Source organism: Odocoileus virginianus, chromosome 14, assembly GCF_023699985.2.
Source record: "Odocoileus virginianus isolate 20LAN1187 ecotype Illinois chromosome 14, Ovbor_1.2, whole genome shotgun sequence".
Taxonomy (NCBI): domain Eukaryota; kingdom Metazoa; phylum Chordata; class Mammalia; order Artiodactyla; family Cervidae; genus Odocoileus; species Odocoileus virginianus.
This window is the reverse complement of record NC_069687.1, coordinates 53,775,913-53,801,119: the sequence shown is the minus strand read 5'-3', so window position 1 is coordinate 53,801,119 and position 25,207 is coordinate 53,775,913. Positions and strand designations below refer to the sequence as shown.

The following is a 25,207-nucleotide window of genomic DNA, read 5'->3' as shown; positions in this document are numbered from 1 at the left end:
CATTGCTTTGCATTGCTTTTGTTGTTCAGTCGCTGAGTCATGTCTGACTCTTTGCAACCCCATGGACTGCAGCACGCCAGGCTCCTCTGTAGTCTGCTCAAATTTATGTTCATTGAGTCCGTGATTCTATCTAACCATCTCATCCTCTGCCTCCCCCTTCTCCTGTTGCCTGCAGTCTTTTCCAGCATCAGAGTCTTTTCTAATGAGTTGCCTCTTTGAGTCAGGTGGCCAAAGTATTGGAGCTTTAGCATCAGTCCTTCCAATGACTATTCAGGGTTGACTTTCTTTAGGATTGACTGGTTTGATCATTACATTGCATTATGAGTTTTAAATTTTTAAGTTGAGTGAATACATCATATATGTGTACTATATGTTTTAGGCTTTAATCCTCTGTAAGGTAGCAACTGTTTTGTTTTGTGACTTCTTGAGAAGCAGTTTGGAGAAGTGGTTAAGATCACTGGCCTTGGAATCCCACTTCTTGTTCCAATTTAGAATGCATAATCTTGGTTTTGGTCTATAATCCCAATCTTGGTCTAATTTGGATCCTTTCATATCCTTATCTATAACATGGAGATTATAATAGAACTACAGGTTTGGGCTATTGTGGAGGTTAAATGACTCTGTAAAGCCCTTGGAGTGGTGCCCATGTTGAATGCACTCAGTTACCACTCAGTTCAGTTCAGTTCATTCAGTTGCTCAGCCATGTCCAACTCTTTGCGACCCCATGAACCACAGCACACCAGGCCTCCCTGTCTATTACCAACTCCTGGAGTCCACCCAAACCCATGTCCACTGAGTCAGTGATGCCATTCAACCATCTCATCCTCTTGTCATCCCCTTCTCCTCTTGCCCTCAATCCCTCCCAGCATCAGGGTCTTTTCCAATGAGTCAGCTCTTCGCATCAGGTGGCCAAAGTATTGGAATTTCAGCTTCAACATCAGTCCTTCCAATGAACACCCAGGACTGATCTCCTTTAGGATGGACTGGTTGGATCTCCTTGCAGTCCAAGGGACTCTCAGGAGTCTTCTCCAACCCCACAGTTCAAAAGTATCAATTCTTCAGCACTCAGCTTTCTTTACAGTCCAACTCTTACATCCATACATGACTACTGGAAAAACCAAAGCCTTGACTAGACGGACCTTTGTTGGCAAAGTAATGTCTGTGCTTTTTAACATGCTGTCTAGGTTGGTAACCACTAACTGTTAGTATTATGTGTTTTGTAGGAATCTAGACCTGCTGTGTACCCCGCATAGGAAATGCTCAAGCAGAGGCTAAAATACTCCTACTATTAAAATGTTGTAAGAGGATACAGTCCTGGGACATGAGGGGACAAGGATGTCTGGATCTAACATCATCTTAGATTATTTTCCGTTCTGTGAAATAATTCCTTTGCTGCCTGGGAGCACAATATGTGAACCTGAGGACAAAGAATGAGGCTGGTGAGTAGGGGGCTGCTCAGGGCCCTTTCAATGCCACAGCCTTTCTTGACATGCTCATCCTCATCTCAGGTGCCAGATGTTTGGTTGTGCTGCCTGCTTATTTGGGTTCCCTGCTTCTCCTTTCCTCCTATTTGGTCAAGTCCCATTGCCACATAACCCCTTTGTATATCAGCTTGAAAAATAACCCATCTTGATTCTTCAGGTGAGTCTTCGATAGCTACCTGGCCATAAGGATGCATCTTTCATCCTTCCTTCTAGGCACTATTTAGCATTTTAGCAAATACTACTGTGACGAGGTTGCACAGGTGAATGAGATGTGCACCAAGCCAGGGAGGAATGGCAGAGCCCACTCTGGACAGTGTAGTGGGATTTGGACAAGTCCCCATGGCCCACCCTGCTGGAGCCCATAGAAGAGTTATTCTAGGAAGGATTGAATTCATCTAAGCTCTGAGCTCTGAAAAATAGGAAATGAAGTTTGTACACCCAATGGGTTTCACCATGCCTGTAGCATGGGACTCTAATTTCTCTGGAGAGAATGGATAAGACCTTTCAGGCTAGCAGCAAGGATAATAAAACCTTGCTGCTATGTTTGAGTCCTGTGCTGCTATTCTGAGATAGGCACCATATACCTGCACTTGTCTCAGAAAATCCAGGTCAGTATATGTGGTTTGCATTTTTTAAAAAAAGCACATAATAGAACCTAACCGTAAGAGTGCCTTCCCTGGGTGATTCCTTCCAGATGCAACTGGACAAGATCTCACTCTCCTCTGCCTCTCCCTCACTGAGACTGTGAGAGGGGTGGTCCGTGTCTAAGTATTTAATGGTGTGAGGGGGGTCACACTAGGGGAAATGTCAACACTTTGACTGAGTCTTTGTGTAACCAAGTGAGCAGCCAAGAAAAAGCTCACATCCTCTGTCTAAAAGGACATGACAGCCAAGTGTAATGAATGATTCCTGACCAGATCCTGAGTTAGGAATAAAAAACTGTCAAAGATATTTTTCAACTATTGAAGAAAGTTGACTATAGATTGTATATTAATTAGATCCTTACTATTTAGAGTTCAGGCAGCTGACCAGCAGTGGCAGTGTCTAGAAGCTTGTTAGAAACACAGCTTCAACCCCAGGTTGTTTGTATGCACATTAAAGGTTGAGAAGCATTATATTAGAATATTAGGTGATATTATTAAACCAGTTTAACACTTCTTTTTAAAAATTTTTTAATTTTTAATTGAAGCACAATTAATTTTCAATGTGTTAGTTTCAATTGTACAGCAAGATGAATCAGTTATACATAGATATATTATTTTTCAGATTATTTTTCCACCATAGGTTAGTATAAGATATTGAGTATTGTTCCCTGTACTATACAGTAGGTCTTGTTATTTACCTATTTTAAGTATAGTAGTAGTATGTATATGTTAGTCCCAAACTTCTAATTTATCTCCCCCTCATCCCCTTTTGTAACCACAAGTTTGTTTTCTATGTCTGTGAATCTATTTCTGTTTTGAAAATAAGTACATTGGTATTAGTTTTTTAGATTCCACAAATGAATGATATCATATGATATTTGTCTTATTCTGACTGACTTCACTCAGTATGACAGTCTCTAGGTCCATCCACGTTGCTGCAAACGGCATTATTTCATTCTTTTTTATGACTGAATAGTATTACGTTTCTTGGTTGTGATATTACGACGTCAGGGGAATGCCTCTGTGTGTGTGTAGAGGGGAGGCGCATCTGGGTCATCCAAGTGGCATTCAGAGGCATGTCCTCAACCCAGACCGAAGGTGAAGCCCTCAAGGGAACTGGACCCTAGACTCTTGAGGCACCATGGATTGTCCTGCTAGAGCCGTTTAGAGTCTTTTACGAGATGGGCTGGCCCAGACGTGGAGATGGGTGCTACACATAGGAGAGGAGGAATGGTGGAGGCAGGCTGCCCCCATGGGAAGAAATTCCAATCCCAAAGGCACTTGGGGATTCGTTCCCAGTGTGTGACAAGGCAACTAGGTTAGGAGTTTGGGTGTGTCCCCTTACTCAGTGGAGAATTTTTCCCCTGTGTTGGATGACACAGCTGAAAATTCCTTCCTTCGTATGTTATAATTCCCTCTGGTTTTCCCCAGCCCTCTTCTGAGGTCTGACAACACCCGTACACGGTCGTGCATCAGTGACCGGGGAGAAGGGGCCGGCCTTGTGCTCACAGCCCGCACTGGAGGACTGTGCAGAGGGAGCAGTGTCCGTCCAGAGGGCGAGCGGCTCGGGGTTCCAGGCTGCATTTTTCAGAAGGGGAGGTGAGCTGCTGCCAGCTCCTGGGTCTCAGTTCAGTATCTCTGTCTCCTCCGCAGGTCTGAATTTTGTATTCAGGATTATTAACTTGGAGACCTTTTCTGTATTTGCCAAATCACATAAGGGAAGTGGTAAGGATGGACCTCCCCCAAGCCCCATATGTCTGTAGCTGTAGAGGATTTGATTCATGCTGGGTGTTTATTTCAAATAAAGACTAGCACAAGTGGAAAAGATCTGAGAAATTGCCTCCTCCCATTTGTTTCCAAATTCCACTCAGGTTTGGAACTTTTTTGAATAATTTTCATTTTGAAACTTGAAAAGGTAGAAGAATCCAGCCTCCATCTGCTCATAGGAGACACAGATAAGCATCTCCCACAAAGGTACACGATTATGTTACCCTTCTGGAATCCTGGTAGCCAATTCAAGTTGTTTTTGAAGCACAATGCTACCCATGAGGCCTAAACTAAAAGAACCAGACATTCCAGATTGACTCAAATAATTCCATTTTTTAAATGTAATGTTCTGGCACCTCTGTGATTTCCATATTTGTTCCAGTTTTCATCACACCCTGTGATATTGAATGGCAAGATCAAGAACAAAATGCTTCTTTGAATGACTCAGCTGCCTTCCCACCTTGTGGCTGTCAGGTATACAACACAGTTTGTTAGGAATTAGAGGAAAACAAAATTTCGAATTTATTTCTCTTTGAGAATTTAGAGAATTAGAATTTAGTTTTCTTTCGACAAATATAAAGAAGGTATAATTTGTTATGTGGTTGTACGGGGAGAGAAAATCTCATTAGAAAATAAAATAAAAAACAAAGGAAGGAAATCCTCAATAGAAACTATGGATCTTTGATGACTTTTTCATTTCTGCATGATTTGAGATTCAGAAGAGCCATGCTGAAACCTATTTTGTTCCTCACTCTATCTTATAATTCGAGGGGAAAATGACATTAGTAACTATTGGACCACATCATTCTCGAATACACAGTAATTTAGCTTTGCAGGCAAGTCACAATGCAAGTCACCCCAAGATAGGAAGGTTAAGTCTGTTTCATTTCCTTTGGAACTGTGTGTAAACATTCAGAGCTCAGATCTGGGCTGTCCACTCTTTGGTCCATGCATCATGGCTGTGTTGTCTCTGACTCTGCAGAACAAGAGTCTATACAACTGAACTGGAAAACAGCTCTCCTGTGCTATGTCTAGTCCAGTCTGTGTAGGCCAGGCTTTATCAGTTTCGGGTACTCTGTGTGATAATTACTCCTTGCCAAACACACTTGTCTGAATTATTCCATGAAACAACTTGATAAATGGGTTTATCAAGACCATTAAGTCTTGAAGAACTTAAATTAGTCCCAGATGACCCTCTTTCCAGTTAAAAAATGAATTTAAATAAAATCTGAATGTAAACATATTTTTAACTCCGAGTTCTATTTCAACCACTGAAGCACCTTCTGGCACTAGGCACTGTGTCTATTTTTTTTGGCATTTATGACTTTTGTGCTTGTTGGAAACAAAGAAGATCTCAGGTGCCTATATCTATTTTTTACATTTATGACTCTTTTGTGTTTGTTGGAAATGAACACATTCTTGATTTTTTTATCTGTAAAATAAAATAATAACAGCTGCTTCATAAGGATTTTAAGATGATTAAGATAGTAGACATAAAGTGATTTCACAATATGAGGTACATAGTGAATGTTTAATAAATTTAATTCCTTTAGTTCATGGTAGATGTACTCACTTGGAAAGTGAGTTAAATATAGGTTTCTCCCACTATCTGAAAATATAGAGTTCCTAGGAAATATTTCACAAGGTGAAATGTCAAAAAGTAAAAAAGCAATTACCTTAGGACACATTTTGCTAAGGATGCACAAAAGACATCAAGATAAAGCACAGATCCTCACAGACAGTTCAAAGCTATGGCATCTTTTTTTTTTTAATTGAGGTTTGGTTGATTTACAATATTGTGTTTGTTTTGGATATACAGCAAATGATTCAGTCATACATACATATATATTTCACTTTATTTTCCATTATAGGTTCTTAGAAGATACTGAATATAGTTCTCTGTGCCATACAGTAAACCTTTGTTGCTTATCAGTTGTATGTATAGCAGATTGTGTCTGTTAAGGCCATGCTTCTAATTTAGTCTCTCCCCGTTTTCCCCCTTGTTAACCATAAGTTTGTTTTCTCCATCTACAAGTCTGTTTCTGATTGATATATAGATAAATATTATATGACATAACTTATCTATGGAATCTAAAGAATAATGCAAAAGCTATGGCATCTTGATGCTGAGATATGCTGAGTGTAGTTTCCGGAGAAGGAGGTTGGCAGGGCCATTCTCACCACATGAGCTGGGTGCTACCTCTGTCAGTCTCTGCAAGTCAGACACTGAGCTGTATTTTTGTTTTTCACCTTTTTTCATAAAAGCAAAAAAATCCTCTTCAGATTTCTTTTAGCAAAAACAGGTACTAACAGGCCTTTTGTAAAAGTGAAATGATATAAAGTCAAGTTTTGAAAAGTGGGTAATACCTGTATTAATATCCATCGGTTTTCACATTAACATTTGTCTTTCATTGTAAAATAATGAGTGTTTTTTTTAAAGATTCATTTATTTATTTTTGGCCGCGCTGGGTCTTCGCTGCTGCACACGGGCTTTCTCTGGGTGTGGCAAGCAAGGGCTACCCTTGGTTGCAGTGTGCGGGTTTCTCGTCGTGGTGGCTTCTCCCGTTGCTGAGATGGGCTCTAGAATGTCTGGGCCTCTGGAGTGGTGGTGCACGGACTTAGCTGCTCTGTGGCACGTGGGATCTTCCCAGACCAGGGATCAAACCTGTGTCCCCTGCACTGGCAGGCGGCCTCTTAACCACTAGACTACCAAGGAAGCCCAACAGTAAGTTTTAATGGCAATCAAAAGCTAATATTAGTTAAGTTTTAGAGTTCAAGGCTGTTCCCGATCTGCTTTTAAAGCCCTCTGCTTCTCTGGTCCTATTCCACACCACTTCTTTCCTGCTTCCAACTCACCAGTCTGACAGAACCATGTTCTAGTCCTGATACATTCCACAGTTTCTTTTCCACGTTTACTGAGATAAACTGACATGTAGCATTGTGTAAGTTTCAAGTGTATAATATGTTGACTTGATTCACTTATATATTGCAAAATGCTTACCACCACAGCATTGGGTAGGGTGTGACGCCTGCATCACGTCCTAAATGACCATTTCTTCCTTGCAGTGAGAACATGTAAGATTCCCTGTCTTAGGAACTGTAACGGATGTAATATAGATCATTAAGTATAATCACCGTGCTATGCATTCGATCCTTGGAACTCAATGACTTTACAACTAGAAGTTTGAACTCTTTGACCAATATTTCCCTCTCTCCTACCACCCCATGCGTCTGGTAACCACTATTCTATTCTGTTTCTTTGAGTCTGACTGTTTTAGAGTTCACACATATGTAATAATCATATAGTATTTGTCTTTATCTGGCTTACTCTGACTTAATTTCTTCTAGCATACTGCATTCAAGGTCCATGTTGGCATTAAGGATGGATCTTGAATGCAGTATGCTAAATGAATCCATTCTTCTTGTAGCTGAATTATATATATATACATACATATCTTCGTATCCATTCATCTGTTGATGGACACAGGTTATTTCCATATCTTGACTATTGATTGTAAAATTTCTGTCTTTCTTTTTGCTTAATTTACTTAATTTTTACTTTTTTTGGCCACATGGCTTGGTTTCCCAACTAGGGATTGAATCTGCACCTGCTGCATTGGAAACACAGAGTCTTAACCACTGGACTGCCAGGGAAGCCCCCGACTCCACCTCCAGAGTTGCTTGTATCATTTTTCACCTGTCAGTTAACTTCTTCCCCAGTTTCCTTGATTGTGATCCTATTCTTCCTTTAAAGTAATCACATCTTTTCTTCTACAAAGTCATCTCTGATTCCCTTAGTACAAAAATAATCTCTTCCTTCCAGTCATTCTCATGGCATTGCATATTTTTAAAATAAAAATTTAAACACAGAATAGGATGAGATTTACAGAGAAGTTGTAAGAACTGTATAGGGAATTCTGTATTCCTCTTCGCTCATTTCCCTTAACATTTACATCCTACATTACTATGGTGCATTTGCCATGACTAATTAGCATCATTGGTATATATACTGAGCACTTTCATTTATATTGTAACTGACTCATAACTGTAAACTCCTTGAAGTCAGGCCCCGTGGCCACTAACTTTTTCATTTCTGTAATTCGTACTAAGTCTGTGTTTCCCACCGAGCACTGTGTGAGCACCAAAAAAATACACGTCAAGTGAAAGAAGAGTTGTCCTCATTCCTTTAATTACCTACGTCAACCAAAGCCCTCAGTTTGTCTGTTTATTGTAAGTCAACTTTTTGTTGGGGTAGAACATACATGCAGAAAAATGCGATCATAAATTACAGAGCTCACTGGATTTTCACAAGTGAGCACACTCATATAATTCACCCACATCTTCAAATAGAATATTTCCAGCACATTTTCTTTCCCCAGAAGTCCCCCAGTATACCTCTCCTGGTAACTGCTGCTTTCCATTTTGATGTCTGATATTGCCCTCAGTTTTAATAATGAATTCACAATCACAGTATCTTGGTATAACCAACTTTTATATTGTCATATCCATGCAAAGTGGCTTGAATCTATTAAAAAATTAACTGCTTGATTAAAGGAAGTACAATGAAGTAGTTTCCCCAACAGCCGAACAATATCCATTGTCTTTGTAGTTTATATAGTTTCTGCATCAAGGTCCAGCTTATGGTTGGGAGTACCCACTCTGGCTGAAGGACAGTTCCAGTCTGACAACATCAGTCAGGCCAGTGTAGGAAGTAGGACATAAACCATTTTGGTTTCTGTTCCCTTAGAAACACATGGAACAAAATAGAGTTTGCCAAATGGAAATATACAAAACCACCAGGGAAATAAATGTTATTTTTAAGCTTCTAAGAGGCTATCACAAATAATTGGGAGGAGAGTGGAAAGAATTCAAAACGCAGGTGACCTTTTAACAGGCAGAACACGCAGGGTCAGCAAGTGCCTAGAGAATGTTGTGACTTGGAGAAAGATGCTGAGAGCCCAGGCCAAGAGGGACTGACCTCATTGGACATGATGAGAAGTAACTGTGAAGGAGTTGGCTTTTCCCTAGTCCTGTGAGAGCCAGACAGCAAAAAGGAAACCATCCTCCAGAAATGGAAGCTTTGAAAATCCCTGGATGCTAAAAGAGGACCAGATTTTGAGATCTGGGAGCTGGTGGGTGTGCTGCTGGCAGGCAGGTGTGGAGTGTTGCCCTCCAGAAGCCTGGTTCTCCTCTCCTCTCTGAGCAAGTACCATGGTGGTTTGTCTTAATGCTGCCAGTTGGTCAGTCTGGCTTCCCTTGTAGAGGTAGCATTGAGGAAGCTGACTACACTGGAGACAGAGCTCTCTCCTAAAGGGAAAGCATTCCTAGACCAAGCAAAGAGGGAGAGGGGAAAGCCAGGGCTGTTCCTGGCTTTCCTTTGGGTTACAGACAGTCATGACCAAGCACAGCTGGGACCCACAGTGTTCTGGTCACTCACACAACTAGTAGGATGGTGTGCCCATTTACTAACTAGACTAACAAGTGAGAGTGTGTGAGATCTGGAAGAAAAGGCCCTGGGAAGCTGAATTTACTCTCCAGCTGCCAGCCTTTCTCCCACTATTCCCTTCTCCTATCACAACTTGCAGACAAGGTGATTTGCAGGAGGTAAAATAGAAGTAGGCTTATGCAGGAGCCCACAGAGAAGTTTTGGATGGCTCACAGGTTCTGCTTATCCCAGCTATCTGGAATCTTACAAACATTACACCAGTCTCTCATAAAACGGAGCAGGGACTTTCCAGAGGGCAGATCACAGCAGGGCAGTAAATGCAAGTGGTGATTCTCTCCCTTCACTCAGACCTAGTTCTCCCTCCTTTTTTTCCCCTTTGATTTTATTATTATTTTTTTAATAGAAAGAGACAAGAGTTTTCCCAAATAATACATTGGAGCTTGTGACCAACAGAATTAAAATAGATCATTTAATAACAATGTTCTAAAAATAATCAAATCTGAGAGAACAGCATCGAAACTTGTATATTATCAAGTGTGAAACAGATCACCAGTCCAGGTTGTTTGTATGAGATAAATGCTCGGGGCTGGTGCACTGGGATGACCCAGAGGGATGGGATGGGGAGGGAGGTGGGAGGGGGTTCAGGATGGGGAACACATGTAAATCCATGGCTGATTCATGTCAATGTTTGGTAAAAACCACTACAATACTGTAAAATAATTAGCCTCCAACTAATAAAAATAATTGGGGGGGGGGGAACAGTGAAAAAAAATAAAATAATCAAAAATCAAAAGATCAAAAATCAATCAAAAGATGCTTGCTCCCTGAAAGAAAAGCTATGACAAACCTAGACATCGTATTAAAAAGCAGAGACATCACTTTGCAAACAAAGGTCTGTATAGTCAAAGCTGTGGTTTTTCCAGTAGTCATGTAGGCATGTGAAAGCTGGACCTTAAAGAAGGCTGAGCACCGAAGAATTGATGCTTTCAAACTGTGGTGTTGAAGACTTTTGAGAGTCCTTTGGGCAGCAAGGAGATCAAACCAATCAATCCTAAAGGAAATCGACCCTGAATATTCATTGGAAGGACTGATGCTGAAACTCCAATACTTTGGCCACCTGATGTGAAGAGCTGACTCACTGGAAAAGATGCTGATGCTGGGAAAGATTGAAGGTGGGAGGAGAAGGGGGCGACAGAGGATGAGATGGTTGGATGGCATCACTGACTCAATGGACATAAGTCTCAGCAAACTCTGGGAGATAGTGAAGGACAGGGAAGCCTGGCATGCTGCAGTCCATGGGGTCACAAGGAGTCGGACAGGAATTAGTGACTGAACAACAAAAAGTAATTAACCCTTATCTTCACAGGGAGTTTTACCATAGTTGCCAGATTGCTACCTTCTTCTTGACCTCTTTTTCTCAGCTGAGTGGAGGGTGCATCCTCTTCTGTCGACAGCCTCCATCTCCATTGCAAAGCCCTGTGACTTCCTGTGACTTCACAGACACAGAAAGCTCATCCTGCAACCAGCCCCCACCTTGGTTCCCCACCCTCAGCAATACGGAAAAGGGCAGAAGTTTTCAAGTTCTCTCTCTAACATATACTGGATGAAGTTCTTAGTTGGGGTTTGTATGTTTCACCAAAAACCAATCCCAGGCAGACATGAGAAGGGCTGCAAGGTTGGTCTACCTGTTACCTCGATTCCAGTAAAAAATGGAAACATCGTGGTGGTGGTTTAGTCACTAAGTCGTGTCCGACTTGTCCGACTCTTGTGACCCCGCGGACGGCAGCCCGCCAGGCTCCTCTGCCCATGGGATTCTCCAGGCAAGAATACTGGAGTGGGTTGCCATTTCCTTCTCCAGGGGATCTTCCCGACCCAGGAATTGAACCCTGGTCTCCTTCACTGCAGGCAGATACTTTACCAACTGAGCTGTGAGGGAAGCCCTGTCCTAGATGTCCATAAATAGAAATAATATTTTCGTATCTGAGAGCACATCCACTAAGGAGGTTCTAAAGGAGCTTTACAGAAATGTTGGCTAATCCAAGCAATCTGCTCCCACAGTAAGTTTAAAAAGATTCAGGATTATTTCCTTATAACACGACTGCAGCTGGGCAGTGTTTAACACCTGAAAATCTATTGCAAAGAAAGACAAAAAAGGCTGGAAAGAAGTGCATCAAAATGAACAGAGATGGAGCCCACAGGGTGAGCCGTTGGTTGATTACCTTTCTCTTTTATAATTTTCCAGCTTTTGAAATATAACTATGAAAAACACAAAGCCTTGAACTTTTGCATTTAACCAGTGGGCCAAAGCAATAAAGAGCAGAGGCTCCACGGCGGTGCATCCAGCGCTCCTCCGGGCCGCAGGGCGGAGTCGGCCACGGCCGTCAGGGCAGGGCGGAGTCCCGGGACCGCCTCCGGCCTCAGGACCCTGCTCTGCGCCGGAGCCTTCAGAGGGGAGCCTGTTTTATCTCCGCGCACCTATGACGTCACCCTAGGAAAACCAGAAGCGCCGATTAATCACGAAGTCAGGACTAATCCCTGAAAAGAATTCGGGTCGGGTTGAGATGAGAGGGTGCCCCAGACAGCGTTGTCAGACGCCGCCGCGGGGGCCGCCGTCCGGACGGCCACGCCCTCGCCCCGGCGGGCTGTGCAGGGGCGCATGCGCAACAGCCCGCAGGCCGCTGGCCGGCCACCTGCTCCCTCCCGCCAGGCAGGTTTGCTCAGGTTTGTTCTTGACCATCACCACGGTGCTGAGACAATGGTCTGGCCACCATCTGCAGTAGTATCAGAGCCCCAAAGGGTAATTAAATCCTGGACCGTAACTGGAATTCACTTGGAGAGAGAAGCCATTCTTATAGAGTTTTATAGCTACCTGCTTTAATGAGATCTATATTGGAGTTCCATATCATTCATGACTTTATTTTTATTAAAATTGTTTTAACGATTTCCGACCATTAGCCCGCTCCGTTAGCCAGTTGCTGGAGGATGGCCGGGCTCTAGGATCCAAAGTCAGGGTGCAGGCCTGTGTTCCCCAGGAGCCCTTGCGGGGAGCCACGGCAGCAAAAACAGAATGGGCACCTAGCAGCATCGTGGAGCAGGGCTGCCGATGCCTGGGGCGGCTTGCTAAGGGATGGTAAGCCTTGGATGCTGACTGTTTTCCTTGGAGATGGTCCTCACACTGGTCTTGCTAAAAAGCTATGTCCTCTGGGAGAGAAGTGATCAAAGGACTCTGGGGGTTCTGAGATGTCAGTAAAGTCATCAGACAGTGAAATATGTCGTTCTTATGAATGGCTTTGTAAAATCTTCTGAAAAGAATTCCGGGTGAGGTGACACACTCTTTTCAGGCCAGTCAAGCAAAGGGCTTGAGACATTTTAAGTGGGAAGCTGCTGAACTCTGCTCAGGAGGCAGTGCTGGGAAGAGTGCCCCGGAGCAGGGGGGTGAGGAACACCTCCCTTTGCCTTCACAGCGTCTCATCTCACAGCGGACCCCTCCATGAACTTTCCCTTTCCATGAAGGAGCTCCCACTGGAGTCCCTGCAGCTCAGTGTCCCAGCTCCCACACCCTGTGTTTGTAGTCTAGTTTATCAGGCACATGTTCAACTCTGAGCCATACTACGAGCCAGTGAGCAGGGTGTAGGCACGTGCCTGGAACTTGGGGATGAGTGGAGATAGAGTTGGGGTCCACATGAGCAGCACTGGTACTCCTAAAAGATGCCCATAAATGCAAATTGCCCTGCTGATTTGTTTTAATCACATCACAACTTGACACAATCTTTGTTTTCTTCCTTCCTTCCTTTCTTCCTCTCTCCCTGCCTCCCTGTCTCTCACTCACACACACTCTCTCTCACACACACTCTTTCTCATTCACACATGCACTCTCTCACACACTCACACTCACACTGTCACACACATTCTCACACACACACTCATACATTGACACACACAATCCTTCTCACACACATACTCTGTCACTGTTTCTCTCACACAGTCTCATGCACACACACACTTTCACTCACACACTTTCTCACACACATTCTCTCACAGTCACTCACACTCTCACACTCACAGTTTCTCACTGACATTCTCATTCACACTGTCTCTCACACACACACTCTCATACACTCACACACTTTTTCACATTCACTCACACACATACCATTTCTTTCTCACTGTTTCTCTCACACAGTCTCTTACACACTGTCTCATGCACACAACACACTTTTTCACTCTCACACACACTTTCTTACACACTCACACACACTGTCTCTTTCTCACACTCTCTCACACACATACTCTGTCTCTTTCTCACTCACTGTTTCTCTCACACAGTCTCTCACACAGTCTCACGCGCACACACATTTTTTCACTCTCTCACACACACGCTCTCTTTCTCACACTCTCTCACACACATACTCTGTCTCTTTCTCACTCACTTTCTCTCAGTCTCATGCGCACACACATTTTTTCACTCACTCTCACACACACACTCTCTTTCTCACACTCTCTTACAGTCTTACACTCACACACTATCTCTTTCTCACACACTGTCACACACATTCTCTCATTCACACTCTCACACACACACTTGGTTTCTTTTTCACTCACACACACTCTCTCTCTCACAAGAGAGGTCACACTAGGGTTGCTTTATGAACTTCACCAGCACACTCAGTGCTGCATCATGTTAGATTGCCTTGGCAGGGAGAAGGGTGTTTATCTGCTTTTGATCACTGTTGGAGTCTCAGGCCTTTAAATCCTTTGAACTTAGATCCATTGTTCCACACTGGCTGCTACTGATTCTACAACACCAGTGCTTTCTTGATTATATTTCTTTGGCTAAAGTGTGATGCCTTCTCTGCCTCTTGGACCCAAGGGGCTGGGGATGTGGAGGAGGGTTCCTAAGCCATCATCAGTAGCTTGAGTCCCTGTGGCCTGTTTGGAGCTCATAGTCAACATCTAACTGGGTTCAGGAGAAGTAGCAGTGGGTTTATGTAGCTCAGGAGAGATAACCCAGTTCAAAGGTGTGGGAGGAAAAGATAGGGATGTTTGATGGCTGCTAAAATCAGAGCTGCTTAAACTGAGGTTATCATCAGAATTACCTAGGAAACTTAAAAATAGAGACTTCCAGAGTTGGGAGTGAAGCAGACATCTGTGGTTTTCAAAGCTCTTGGCTGATTCTGATATCAGGTAAGGCAGGGCCCACTGGTTTATGGTGTGGGTTACTATGAATGAGGGGTAGCACTCAGCTTAGGTGACACAGTGTTTCTGGGGGTGAGGCTGCTGATCAGAAATAATGAGGTTTTGGAGATATATTTAGCCCAGTTTTCCAAAATTAGCTTTACTGTTGGGGGTGACCTTAAGACTTGGGACTCAGCTGAAGGGATCTGGGAAGAGGACCAAAGTACCTACCTCCTGAGTGATTAGGAGGCAAAGGTTTGCAGGTCCCTAAGCCTAAAGGAAAGGAGTTTGGCTCAGGTCAAAGAACCATCAGTCTTTTGAGGTAAACTGTATGTCCAAATTGCAGATGAGGAAACCAAAGCTCAGAGCAATTAGGTGAATCATCTAAGGATTCCCAGCTGGTTGGTGGCAGAGACAGAGCTTGACCTTTAGGCTGTTTGATTCCCGAATGTGAGTTCTTTTGATATCAGATTTCATTTCCCGTTTCAGAGGGTTAGGGTTAGGGAGTTGAATATAAGTTGAAGAGTTGGGGTGGTGGAGGTGAGCAAATTTAAGGAATGAATGATAGTGCTAAAAGACGCAAAGAGCATTTATTTTGAAAACTTATAATGGGGTTATTGTTTCAATTAGGTTATTCATAGTGTGAGATTTTTGTATGTCCATGATATCTTCAAATCAGCTTGAGTATTAGAAAGGGGCATAATAAACCAAACCAGTGGAACCAGAGGATGCTTAGGTTCTAAATTTTAATAAACAACTATTCATACCTTTCCAGAATCACTTAAAAGGAAACCGGTATAACTTTGATAATATAGCCTTCACATTTTAGCAGTGTCTCTAAAGTGCTCACCATCTTGGTTTGAGAAGGAAGTCAGCAGTGACTTGGAGAGCATGCCATACTTGTGACATGGGCTTGAGAGTCCAGAGGGGGGAGAGCAAAGGAAATGAAGAAGCACCCTTTGGAGGATGAGGACAGAAATCCATGTAGGAAAATAATCACACCTTGGGGATCATGAAGGGTCTGTAAGTACTACCGATTACTCACCAGTTGTAAGATCTCCCAGCATTAATCCATCTTGGCAGTGGGAAGGATGTTACCAAATGATTACATTGCCTGCTGGCTTCTTCCAAACTCCTGACTGGAAAAAAAAAAAAAGGAGTGAATATTCACTCTGCACGATGGAATTGTTTCTTGTATAGAGTCTACCTCATGGAGGTCCTTCAAGCAAATTGGGATTTGAAATTTTATTTTTTTTGTTGACCACATTCCAACAAATTCTGAAGCATCTAAGTCGTATCCTGGAAGCAGTTTCCTTAAATTTAACCAGACTCATGTTAGGCCAATGACCACCAAGGTTATATTTTAGCCTTATATTTTAAATACTCTGGGAATGTCAAACTTGGCCCCATCATATTGGATGAGATAGAGGGGGGAAGAAACCTTCTTGGTTCTTGAAGGTGCTGTAACATTTTTAGGTCAATTTTACTTCACTTTCAGCACACAAGATAATTGGGAAAAAGTGCACTTGTAGAAAAACAAAAAAATTTTTTCCCCTTTTGGTAGGAGATAGTTTACTTAAAAGCAGTAAGGATAATGTGGGATAGAAGGCAAGAGGAACTGCATTCAGGTGCATGCAGGTGCTAGAAGAATTCTTTGGTTACTGTGGATTTTGAAATGGCTAGCCCTTCTTCAGGTGATACTTGATGGGATTGTCAGGGGGGGGGGGGGGAAAGCCCCATTATTAACTAGCAAACCTCAGGAGACACTAAGTGTCTTGGATATTTAAAGGAGAAAGAGAGAGAAGTAAGTGTACCATTTGAGCATATTACTAAACCTTGTCAGCAGAGAGGAGGTTTTCTTTGAAGAGAGGCACTGAACACATTTTCACATTATACCTACAGACAGGGTTCACCCAGGAGCCAGAGGCAGGTTGTTATCCAGGAACACGATCTTCTCCCAGCTCAGCAGGTCATGAGGACCTTGTTCTTAAACCTGGGACTATCGCCAGCCTGTGGAGAGACACTTTGGCTACTCATATAGCTCACAGGCCTGGGAAGAGTGTCTTTGTTCCACATCTTACTGGGTGGCCATGAAATTGTAGGCCTGGTGAAAAACATCTTCCTCAAAGTGCTGCAGATGGTTGGGGGCCAGAGGCAGAGGGCTGTGGTCCCGAACAGTGATGCTCAGAAGCCTCTTTAGTTACCGTAGAGTCTGAACTTCCAGGCAGATCTATTTCTTGAACAAGCCATGGGCCTCTGCAGGTGAGATGGACCATCAGATGGCCCAAGTCATAAGTTACTGTCTTGTCACTAATCGGCTAGCTTGTGCCACAAGTTTTACAGGAAGACAAGTATTTGATGAGTATTCGTGGTAGGAAAGTGAGGTGGTACAGGCTAAGTCATGTGGATCAGGCAGCACTTTTAGCTTCCACCTGTTAAATGCCTTGGCTCTGAAGGCCATTTTATCTCAGGGAGTGTTGACCAGATTCCTCAGAGCCAGCATTGAAGATCAGAGTTAAAAAAAAAAAAAAAAAAGAGGAGCAGGACAAGAATTGCTGGTAGGAAAGGGAGAGTCAGGATTAAGAGGTGAGAGGAGAGAGTTCCAAGACAGTGGTGTTATAAACCCTGTGAAGTCAAGCCCCAGCAAGGGTCCTCCGCCCACCCCGCGGTGTTGTTTGAACCAATAGAAAGAGACCAGGTTTGGTTAAGAAGCAAAGGAAAATTTTCTTCTTTGATCAGAGGATGTAGAGGCAGATGCTCAGGCTCTGGAGCATATGCCATGGGATAAAAGAGGATCATTGGAAATGAATCTTCATTTTAACCTGTATCAGAAGGCAAGGGCTTTTTATATTCTCAAAGTTCCTAAGGGTTTTCTTTTGTAATCCTAGCTTGTCTTAACTCTCCCTCATTCCCCATGGTTGCAGATGAGATTTGAAAGTGGCAGGAGAATGCGAAGTGGGAAAGAATCACTACTCAAGTCAAAACTACTTGAGTTACATATGAAACCCTTGATTGTTTCCAAAGCATCATTCAAAGCACAATAAAAGTAAATATGACTTTTAATTGTTACACCTTAGGTAATGAAGGGCCCCTAATAAGGTTCTCCCAATTTATTCTCATTCCTATATCCTTGGGGAAAAGATTTCTGAGAGTGAGTTGAGCTTAAGGCAAGTGAAGCCATAGTACCAGGAAAAAAAAATCCACTAATATTTCTTGTAGCAGATTTAGTACTGCCAGAAAAGGATACCTAAGGGATTATATGTAGAGAACAAACACTCTAATCTTGATGTTATGATGGGGGATATTTCACTGATTAACTTTTTGAATAACTAGTTTGCTATCTACTAACTTTGAAGTATTTCTTACAAAAAGATGGCTGTGGGAAGGTTATATTCAAACACACCTGGATAAATCACCCATTGTTTGGGTGAACTCAACTGTTTTTTCTATCTGATAAGTTACTCAGCCTTGGAGCACTAGAAAGACTTACCAAGATCATTAATTATATTTCCCATCATGTACACATTGTGTTCGGGAAGGGCTGTCGTGGCCACTGCTGTGAACTGAGAAGAGACAAGCTGTCCTATTTGTCTTCTGCACTTCTAGCTTGATTGCATAGGTGTGCTTGACTTTATGCAGTTTCTGTGAAACATTCTGCATATCTTAGAACACAGTGAATTTACTTAGGCACTTATTACATAAAGGAAGGACTAAGGGATATGTAATAAAAAATTGAATCTATGTTTTACCATTTTAAATTTGCATTTCCAATAGATGCATTTCATGCTCTAGCTTCATGCTTTAGGGCAGCATCTAAGTCTGATTTTCAGGAAACAGGCATCAGAATTGTTGGGGAAGTTTGTTAAAAATCTAACAGAAAAAGCAACAGATGCTTGGGCTCCCACCCCAGATCAAAAGACTTGTCATTTCTGAGGCCTGGGAAATTGATTTTAACAAGTTTCCTGACCCTTCCACCTCCCCCATGGTGATTTGGAACACATCAATATATTTATGGTCTCACATTCTGTGTTGTTTCTCTGGTGGGGGAAGGAGGAAGGAGAGAGAGATGGGAGGGGAGAGAGAGGGAAAGAAAAAAGAGAGAAATTCTCGGTTTTGTTCCAAACCATGAACAAAGAGAGAGTAACCTCCGTTGACAGACGGGAGGAGAGGGAGACAGCAGAGGATGAGATGGTTGGATGGCATCACCAATTCAATGGACATAGGTTTGAGCAAGTTCCGGCAGATGGTGAGGGACAGGGAGGCCCGGCGTGCTGCAGTCCGTGGGGTTGCAAAGAGTCGGACACAACTGAGCGACTGAACAACAACAAACCTCTGTTGATGATTTCTTGCCTCCTGAAATGAACAAGGAAACAGTTGAAGAAATCCTGGGTGTTTTTGTAGAGGGCATGCACTGTTTGGGTGGGCTGATAAACTTGGGGCTGAAAACATTTGAAACTGCAAATTTTCAAAACCTTGAATATTTGGAATTTTTTAAAATAAATAGGAGCACACTATCACAGTTACCATAGTTTGAATCCTAGCAATTTAGAATTTGTGACTCTTTAGAGATAAATATGGAGAAGGAAATGGCAACCCACTCCAGTATTCTTGCCTGGAGAATCCCAAGGACAGAGGAGCCTAGTGGGCTGCCGTCTATGGGGTCACACAGAGTCGGACATGACTGAAGCGACTTAGCAGCAGCAGCAGAGATAAATATAAACTTGATTCTTGTCAAATAAGATATTTGGAATTTAAAAAAATCTGCAGAATATCCAAACCAAGAGTCAGTGTTCTGAGGTTTCATAAATTAAGGATTTCAAAAGATATATAAATTCTTGAATTCAGCCATTAATTGTGCCTGTTAACAGACTTTTATAATGCTAACTAGGTACTATAGGTACTATATTTATAATTTTTCTTAATCTCATCTAATTTAGTCATACCTCTATAGATTTTAGTTTACATGATATACTGTATAAAGGCAAACTACATCAAAGTATTGTCTTTTTTCGCTGAAGTTGTGTTTACCTAACAGTCTTAATCTAGCATTCTCAATCCTTGCATGAAATTGGATTTGAAGGGAAATCAATTTAGGTGGCTCTAAAAGGAATAGGGAACCTTACATAGGAGTTGTGTTTGTGGTCTCCAACCAGGTTCCCTCTGCCTGTGGGCCTGACCCTGGCCCCTGGGTGGAGGTTCGTGGGGGAGGTCTCCCGGGGATTCCGTCCTGGTTTACTGCTGCGGGGAGGCTGACGGCAGCTGCTTTCCCAGGCCTGGAGGCTCCCAGCCTCGGGCTGATGTGCAGCTTCACTCCCTCGTCTAGCCCATCATGACTTCCTGTTCTTTTTCTGTAATGTTTTTCAGATCCGCTCCTTCCTGTTGCTTTCCCCAGCCTGATTCTGGTCCAGGCTCTAATTACCTCACACACACCTGCACTCTACTCACATCCTCTTTCCTGTCTACGGCTTTTCCTCTCACCATATTTTTTTCTTCACGTGGTTGTTAGAAGCCTCTTCCTTAAGCATCCTTTCCATCACACGCCTCTTCCAGCAGCTCCCAATTGCATCAAATGCAACCTCCAGGTCCTCTCTCATTGCCCAGACCATTAGCTCCTTGACAGCTGGACCCCATTCCAGCCAAACAAATGTCCTGACACCATGTCTATACAATGCTACAACATCTGGTTAATTCAGTCAACTCTGTCAAATCTTCGGTTAATCATCTGGATGTTTTGTCTACAAGACGCCAAACATCTGGATTGACTGAAGAAATCTATGCTGATAGTTTTTTTTTTTTTAACTGAATTGACCAGATGTTTTGGCATCATGTAGACACATCACTGTCTCCTGCATTTCTCTTAATGGCTTGTCTGTATAGCGTTCTCTCCACCTGCAACATGATCTGTCTCCTCAATGCCATGTTCTCCCTTCCTTCCAAATTATGGTCAGAATTCCCTCCACCACAAAGCAGTTCTAGACTAATCCCACTAAACCACAGTCCGTGTTCATTCTAGCACTCACTTAGGTCTTACTCATAGAACTCTTGTCAACTGAAGTCACTGTGTTGTCTTTATTCCAGGCTGTTGGCCTCCTTCTCCACCTGCTGGATTGTAACCCCACAGGTATACGAGAGGTGTACAGTAAAGTAGTCTGGTTTGTATAGCAAGAGGCACGGTAGTCTAGTGATCAACTCAAAACTCTGGGTTCAGTCTTGTTTTAAATTTCAGCAAGCTGCTTTACTTCATGTGTGACCTGGACAAATTACTTACCTTTGCTAAGCCTCAAGTCTCCTCCTCATTTGTAGCATGGAGACAATAGTAGAGCGCACCTCACAGAGTTGTTTATAAGGATTAAGAGAGTTAATACAGATGAAGTGCTTAGAAGAGGGTCTGGCATAAAGGAAGCATCCATTAAATGTTAGCTGTTATCATTATATGCTTTATAAAGCTTGGTTTTTGTGTTTTTCCTTCCTTTGACTGTGACAGGTGGGTAAGGCAGCTGATACTGTTCCCATGTGAAAGGAGAAAACTGATATTAAGAGGTTATATTATTTTCCTGTTAAATCAGTTGCATGTCTGAAGCCTTACACACATTACATGTCTGCAGCCTTATACACATTACATGTCGACCCTCGGTCCTCTCCCGTCTCGGGAATTAGAATATTGCTTTCTATAAAGAGCAGGTACTCAAGGAAGCCATGTGTTTTCCTATAGACTGGAGGTTTCCCCCAAATGGTCTTTGGATCTGTGCCCACCTGTGACAAAGTGTCTTATGTTAGAATGAGAAAAAGACAATGTAGTAAGGTTCTCCTAAAGTTAAATTTCTTCAAATATTAGAGCTGTTTCTGAAGTTATAACCTTCCTTCATTTTGAGTATAAAAATGTCTTAACTTTCTGAAATGATGGTAACATTAAGTGATAAAATACAGAGTAACACTATATAGCCTTGGTTGCTCAGTCATGTCCAACTCGTTTCGACCCCAGGGACTGTAGCCTGCCAGGCTGCTCTGTCCATGGGATTCTCCAGGCAAGAATACTGGAGTGATTTGCCATTTCCTTCTCCAGGGCATCTTCCCAACCCAGGGACTGAACCTGGGTCTCCCACATTGCAGGCAGATTCTTTACCATCTGAGCCACCAGGGAAGCCTCAATACTATAATGGATCTTGGTTTTTTTTTTTATTTGGAGGGAGGGTTATTCATTCAACAAATATTAAGTGTCTGTCTTTGCTAGGCACGGTTCTAGGCACTGGATCAATAGTAAAACTGACAAAACTCCTTGTCCTCCTGGAGGGCATTCTGTGGTGGGAGATTATGATAAACAACAAATAATTAACATCTGTAAAGCTTAGTTAACAAGAGTTCGTACCTCCTCCATAGGGTTGTCTGCAAGAGTTGAATAAATATGAGTGCTGAGGAGTTTGTCCTGCCATTGGCTGTAACTACAGTGGGAAAGGGAGAGAGACTGGGCATGTGGGGTGGGGGTGGGTTGCTTGTAAAGCTGAGCAGGTTACTGTAGGCCTTACTGAGGAGGGCCATCTGAGCAGACTTGCAGGAGGCGTGGGAGCTGGGGTGTGGAGGACGAGGTAGGCGGGAGAACTGGGCGGTGCACAGCACCTGAGAGGACCGCATCCGGCTCGTCTGATGGGGCACAGGACGCACGGTGTGGTCAGCACGGCGAGTGAGGAGAATAAGCGGGGGAGCCAGAGCCTGAGGGAGGGCGTGTGATCCTCTAGAGCCTCGGAGGCCACTGCGAGGACGTGGGTTTTACCGTGTGTGAAACGGGGAGACACTGAGGGGTTTTGAGCGGAGAAGTATAACAAGGTGACATGTTTTAAAAAGGCTCACTTGGTTGCTGGGTCGTTCATAACTCTAGGGAAACAAGGGTGGACGCGGGGAGACTGGTTACGGTGCTGTTACAGTTGTCCACATGAACGCGGATGGTCCCTTTGACCAGGGTTGGGAACAGTGGGAAGTGGTAAAAAAATGGTGAAATTCTGGGTATATTTCAAAGGTTGAGCCAACAGATTATCATAACAGACTGGATACAGGGTGTGAGATGAAGACAGGAATCCAAACTATTTGGCCTGAGCAACTAGAAAAGTCTCACTGCCAATAGGGAAAATGGGGGAAAGTGCAGGAGAAGCAGATACAGGGGAAGAAGGGCTCGGAGGTGTAGACAGGTTCAGTGTTGGACATGTTGGCTTGATGACACATGAAATCCACAAGATGGACATTAGGAAACTTCACTCTGAAGTGGACCCATGTCTCACATGCATAACTTTTCTAAATTAATTTAAACATCACTAACTGAATTCTTTGGTTGCTTGGGAGATAGTACCCATTCTTAACTACTGTATTCATTTACACCAATAATATAATAAAAGTTTAGAGCAGAGATCACATTCCTCTTACCCTAAATAAAATATTTCCTCAAAAATTGCAAATTAAAGAGCAATTTACACACATAATACAAAAAGAGGTAGTTCACAAATTGTAAATTTACTCATAACCAGTGAGAACTAGCCATAATATATACTACTTTAAAGTAGTCATTTATTTTCTATACATGATGCCTTTCATTTCAAATATATTTTCAATACATGATGCCCTTTGTTTCAAATATATTCTTATTAAAGCATTTGAATAACAAAGCTCCAATTATGTTAATCAAAAAACAAATGGGAAAATCACATAAGAGTTTTCTGCTCTCAAAATTATCCTGATTATTAAAAAGTGCTGGAACTGCAGCAATGATGATCATTTCTGGCATCATGGAATGAGAAAATAACAATTTTCTAAAAGACTAAGTCTAAAAGACTGGTGCTATGAAGAAAGCCTTTAGAAGATGTTCTTACTGATCAAGCAGTGTGAATTAATATCATGTTCTAACCTTAAGGGAATAATCTCCAGCAGATGTGGAAGAGAGAGACCGGATTCCTGTCTGCATTTCATTTAGAAGCTGGTGGTCTCTACAGGTAGGATTCTCCAACCTTAGCCCAAAACATCTTCCAAAAAATTTAAGTGATGAATTTATACATTATCACTTACAGAAAATAATTCAAAGAAATGTAATTACATTTCCTTCTCCCTCCCCCCTTTTTCTTTCTGTGAGATTTGTACTAAATTGAGGCAAAAAGATGAGTAGAGGGAAAAATAAATGTGATCCAAGTGACTTCAGAAAACTCTCTCAGCAGAGAATCTAAAGTTGCAAACTCGTCATGAAAAGCACAGGGTGCAGATGGTGCTACAGTTTAGAACTTCACCAAATTGTCTGAAGTCATCACATAAAAGAGAAATACCCCTGAAGACTGTCATCTTGGAAAAAAGATTAAAAATCTTTGTGAGTTCTTTAGGGCCAGTGCAAGAGTTACTGTAGAAGTTCTTGTTTAGTAATGAAACAGAATGGGGAAAATAACCGGTTGTAGCCGAGAGCTACATTTGGTGGCTTGAAATCAGCCATGGTGAGAGTATTTACACCACAGAAGTCGGCAGATGATGCAAATCAGGGCTTTGCTTGCCTTCTGTTTTCTTCGGAGCCAGTTAAAACAGTGCACCATTGAAAACTGCCCAGGGATTAGCATAGCCCTTAGAACCTGTGACAAAGATGTTTGAGTATGGCTTTGCAAGGAAGATTTTGGGGAATAATGAGTATTCTTTCCACAAGCATACTTCTTGTGGGGACTTCTAATACTCATCTTGTTAAAATTGTTTTATTTCTCTAGGAATTCGGATTTCATTGAATCCTTATTAGAAAGGATTTCTCTAAAATATGGCTCCTATTTCGCCTTTATTAAAAGCTAAAAGAATGGAGATAAAATATATACGGGACAGGAAACCCTCCTGGTTTCTAGGAAGCAGAAGTGGTATCCCAGGATAAACTGTAGTCATTGGAAAGGAGTCAAAGCCATAGAGACACCAGACCTCCCTCTTTTTTTTGTGAATGACGGTGTTAAAGAATGTGACCCCTCTTAACTTCTCTACACCCCGTACATACAAATTGCTTATACTGATACAACCCTCAATGGTAACTCACTTCACACATCCATTTTCTTTCCTGTTATCACCAAGATTAAACAGCATGTTGGGGCAATATTCTGCATTTATCTAACCTTTTCACTCAGGCCACAGTGATACAACGGCACAGGTTTATGTACCTCACACGTCAGATCCTATCAAGAGACTTGGTAGTGACAGTTTGATAAGGACACCACAGTTTATTGAACTTGTTCTAAAAACAACAGCAGCAAACCACTTATCTCCTCACACTTTTTTAATGACCTTGTTCTGTGGTGTCCCTGTTTTTAGATGTAGCAGATGTGTCATTGACTGCATGGCCTCGGAGCGTACAGAGAGCTGTGGGCATGTGATAAGGTGCATTTTGATATTATACCATTAAGAATTCTAGAGATCTGCATTTCTCCAATTACCTATTGAGAAAGGGGAGGTCCAGAGTGAATTTTAACTTTCACCTTGCCATCAGCTTCAACCAATGTGAAAGAAATGGCTTGTCAGGAAAAGGAGGAAAAAAAGATTGCTGGGAGTTGCTTTTCTCTCTGCTCTCCACAATGTCCAGCATCACCAGAGACAGTGAACAAGAAGGCTACCAGACTTCACTGTTTCAGGATAACACATCCCTAGAGGATGCACATAGGGAAAAATAAGCTCAAATAAATGTAAAACTAGAGTGAACT

General features: G+C 42.5%; 1 long non-coding RNA gene across 1 annotated transcript in view; it reads left to right on the top strand.

The window, feature by feature from the left end:
- The window catches only part of LOC139038274 (uncharacterized), an 89,961-nt gene extending 64,754 nt beyond the window's left edge, over positions 1-25,207 (top strand). The window contains exons 4-5 of the long non-coding RNA XR_011491253.1: positions 23,413-23,491; positions 24,822-25,207. This is a non-coding gene — a long non-coding RNA (uncharacterized lncRNA). The remainder of the gene's footprint in view (positions 1-23,412; positions 23,492-24,821) is intronic.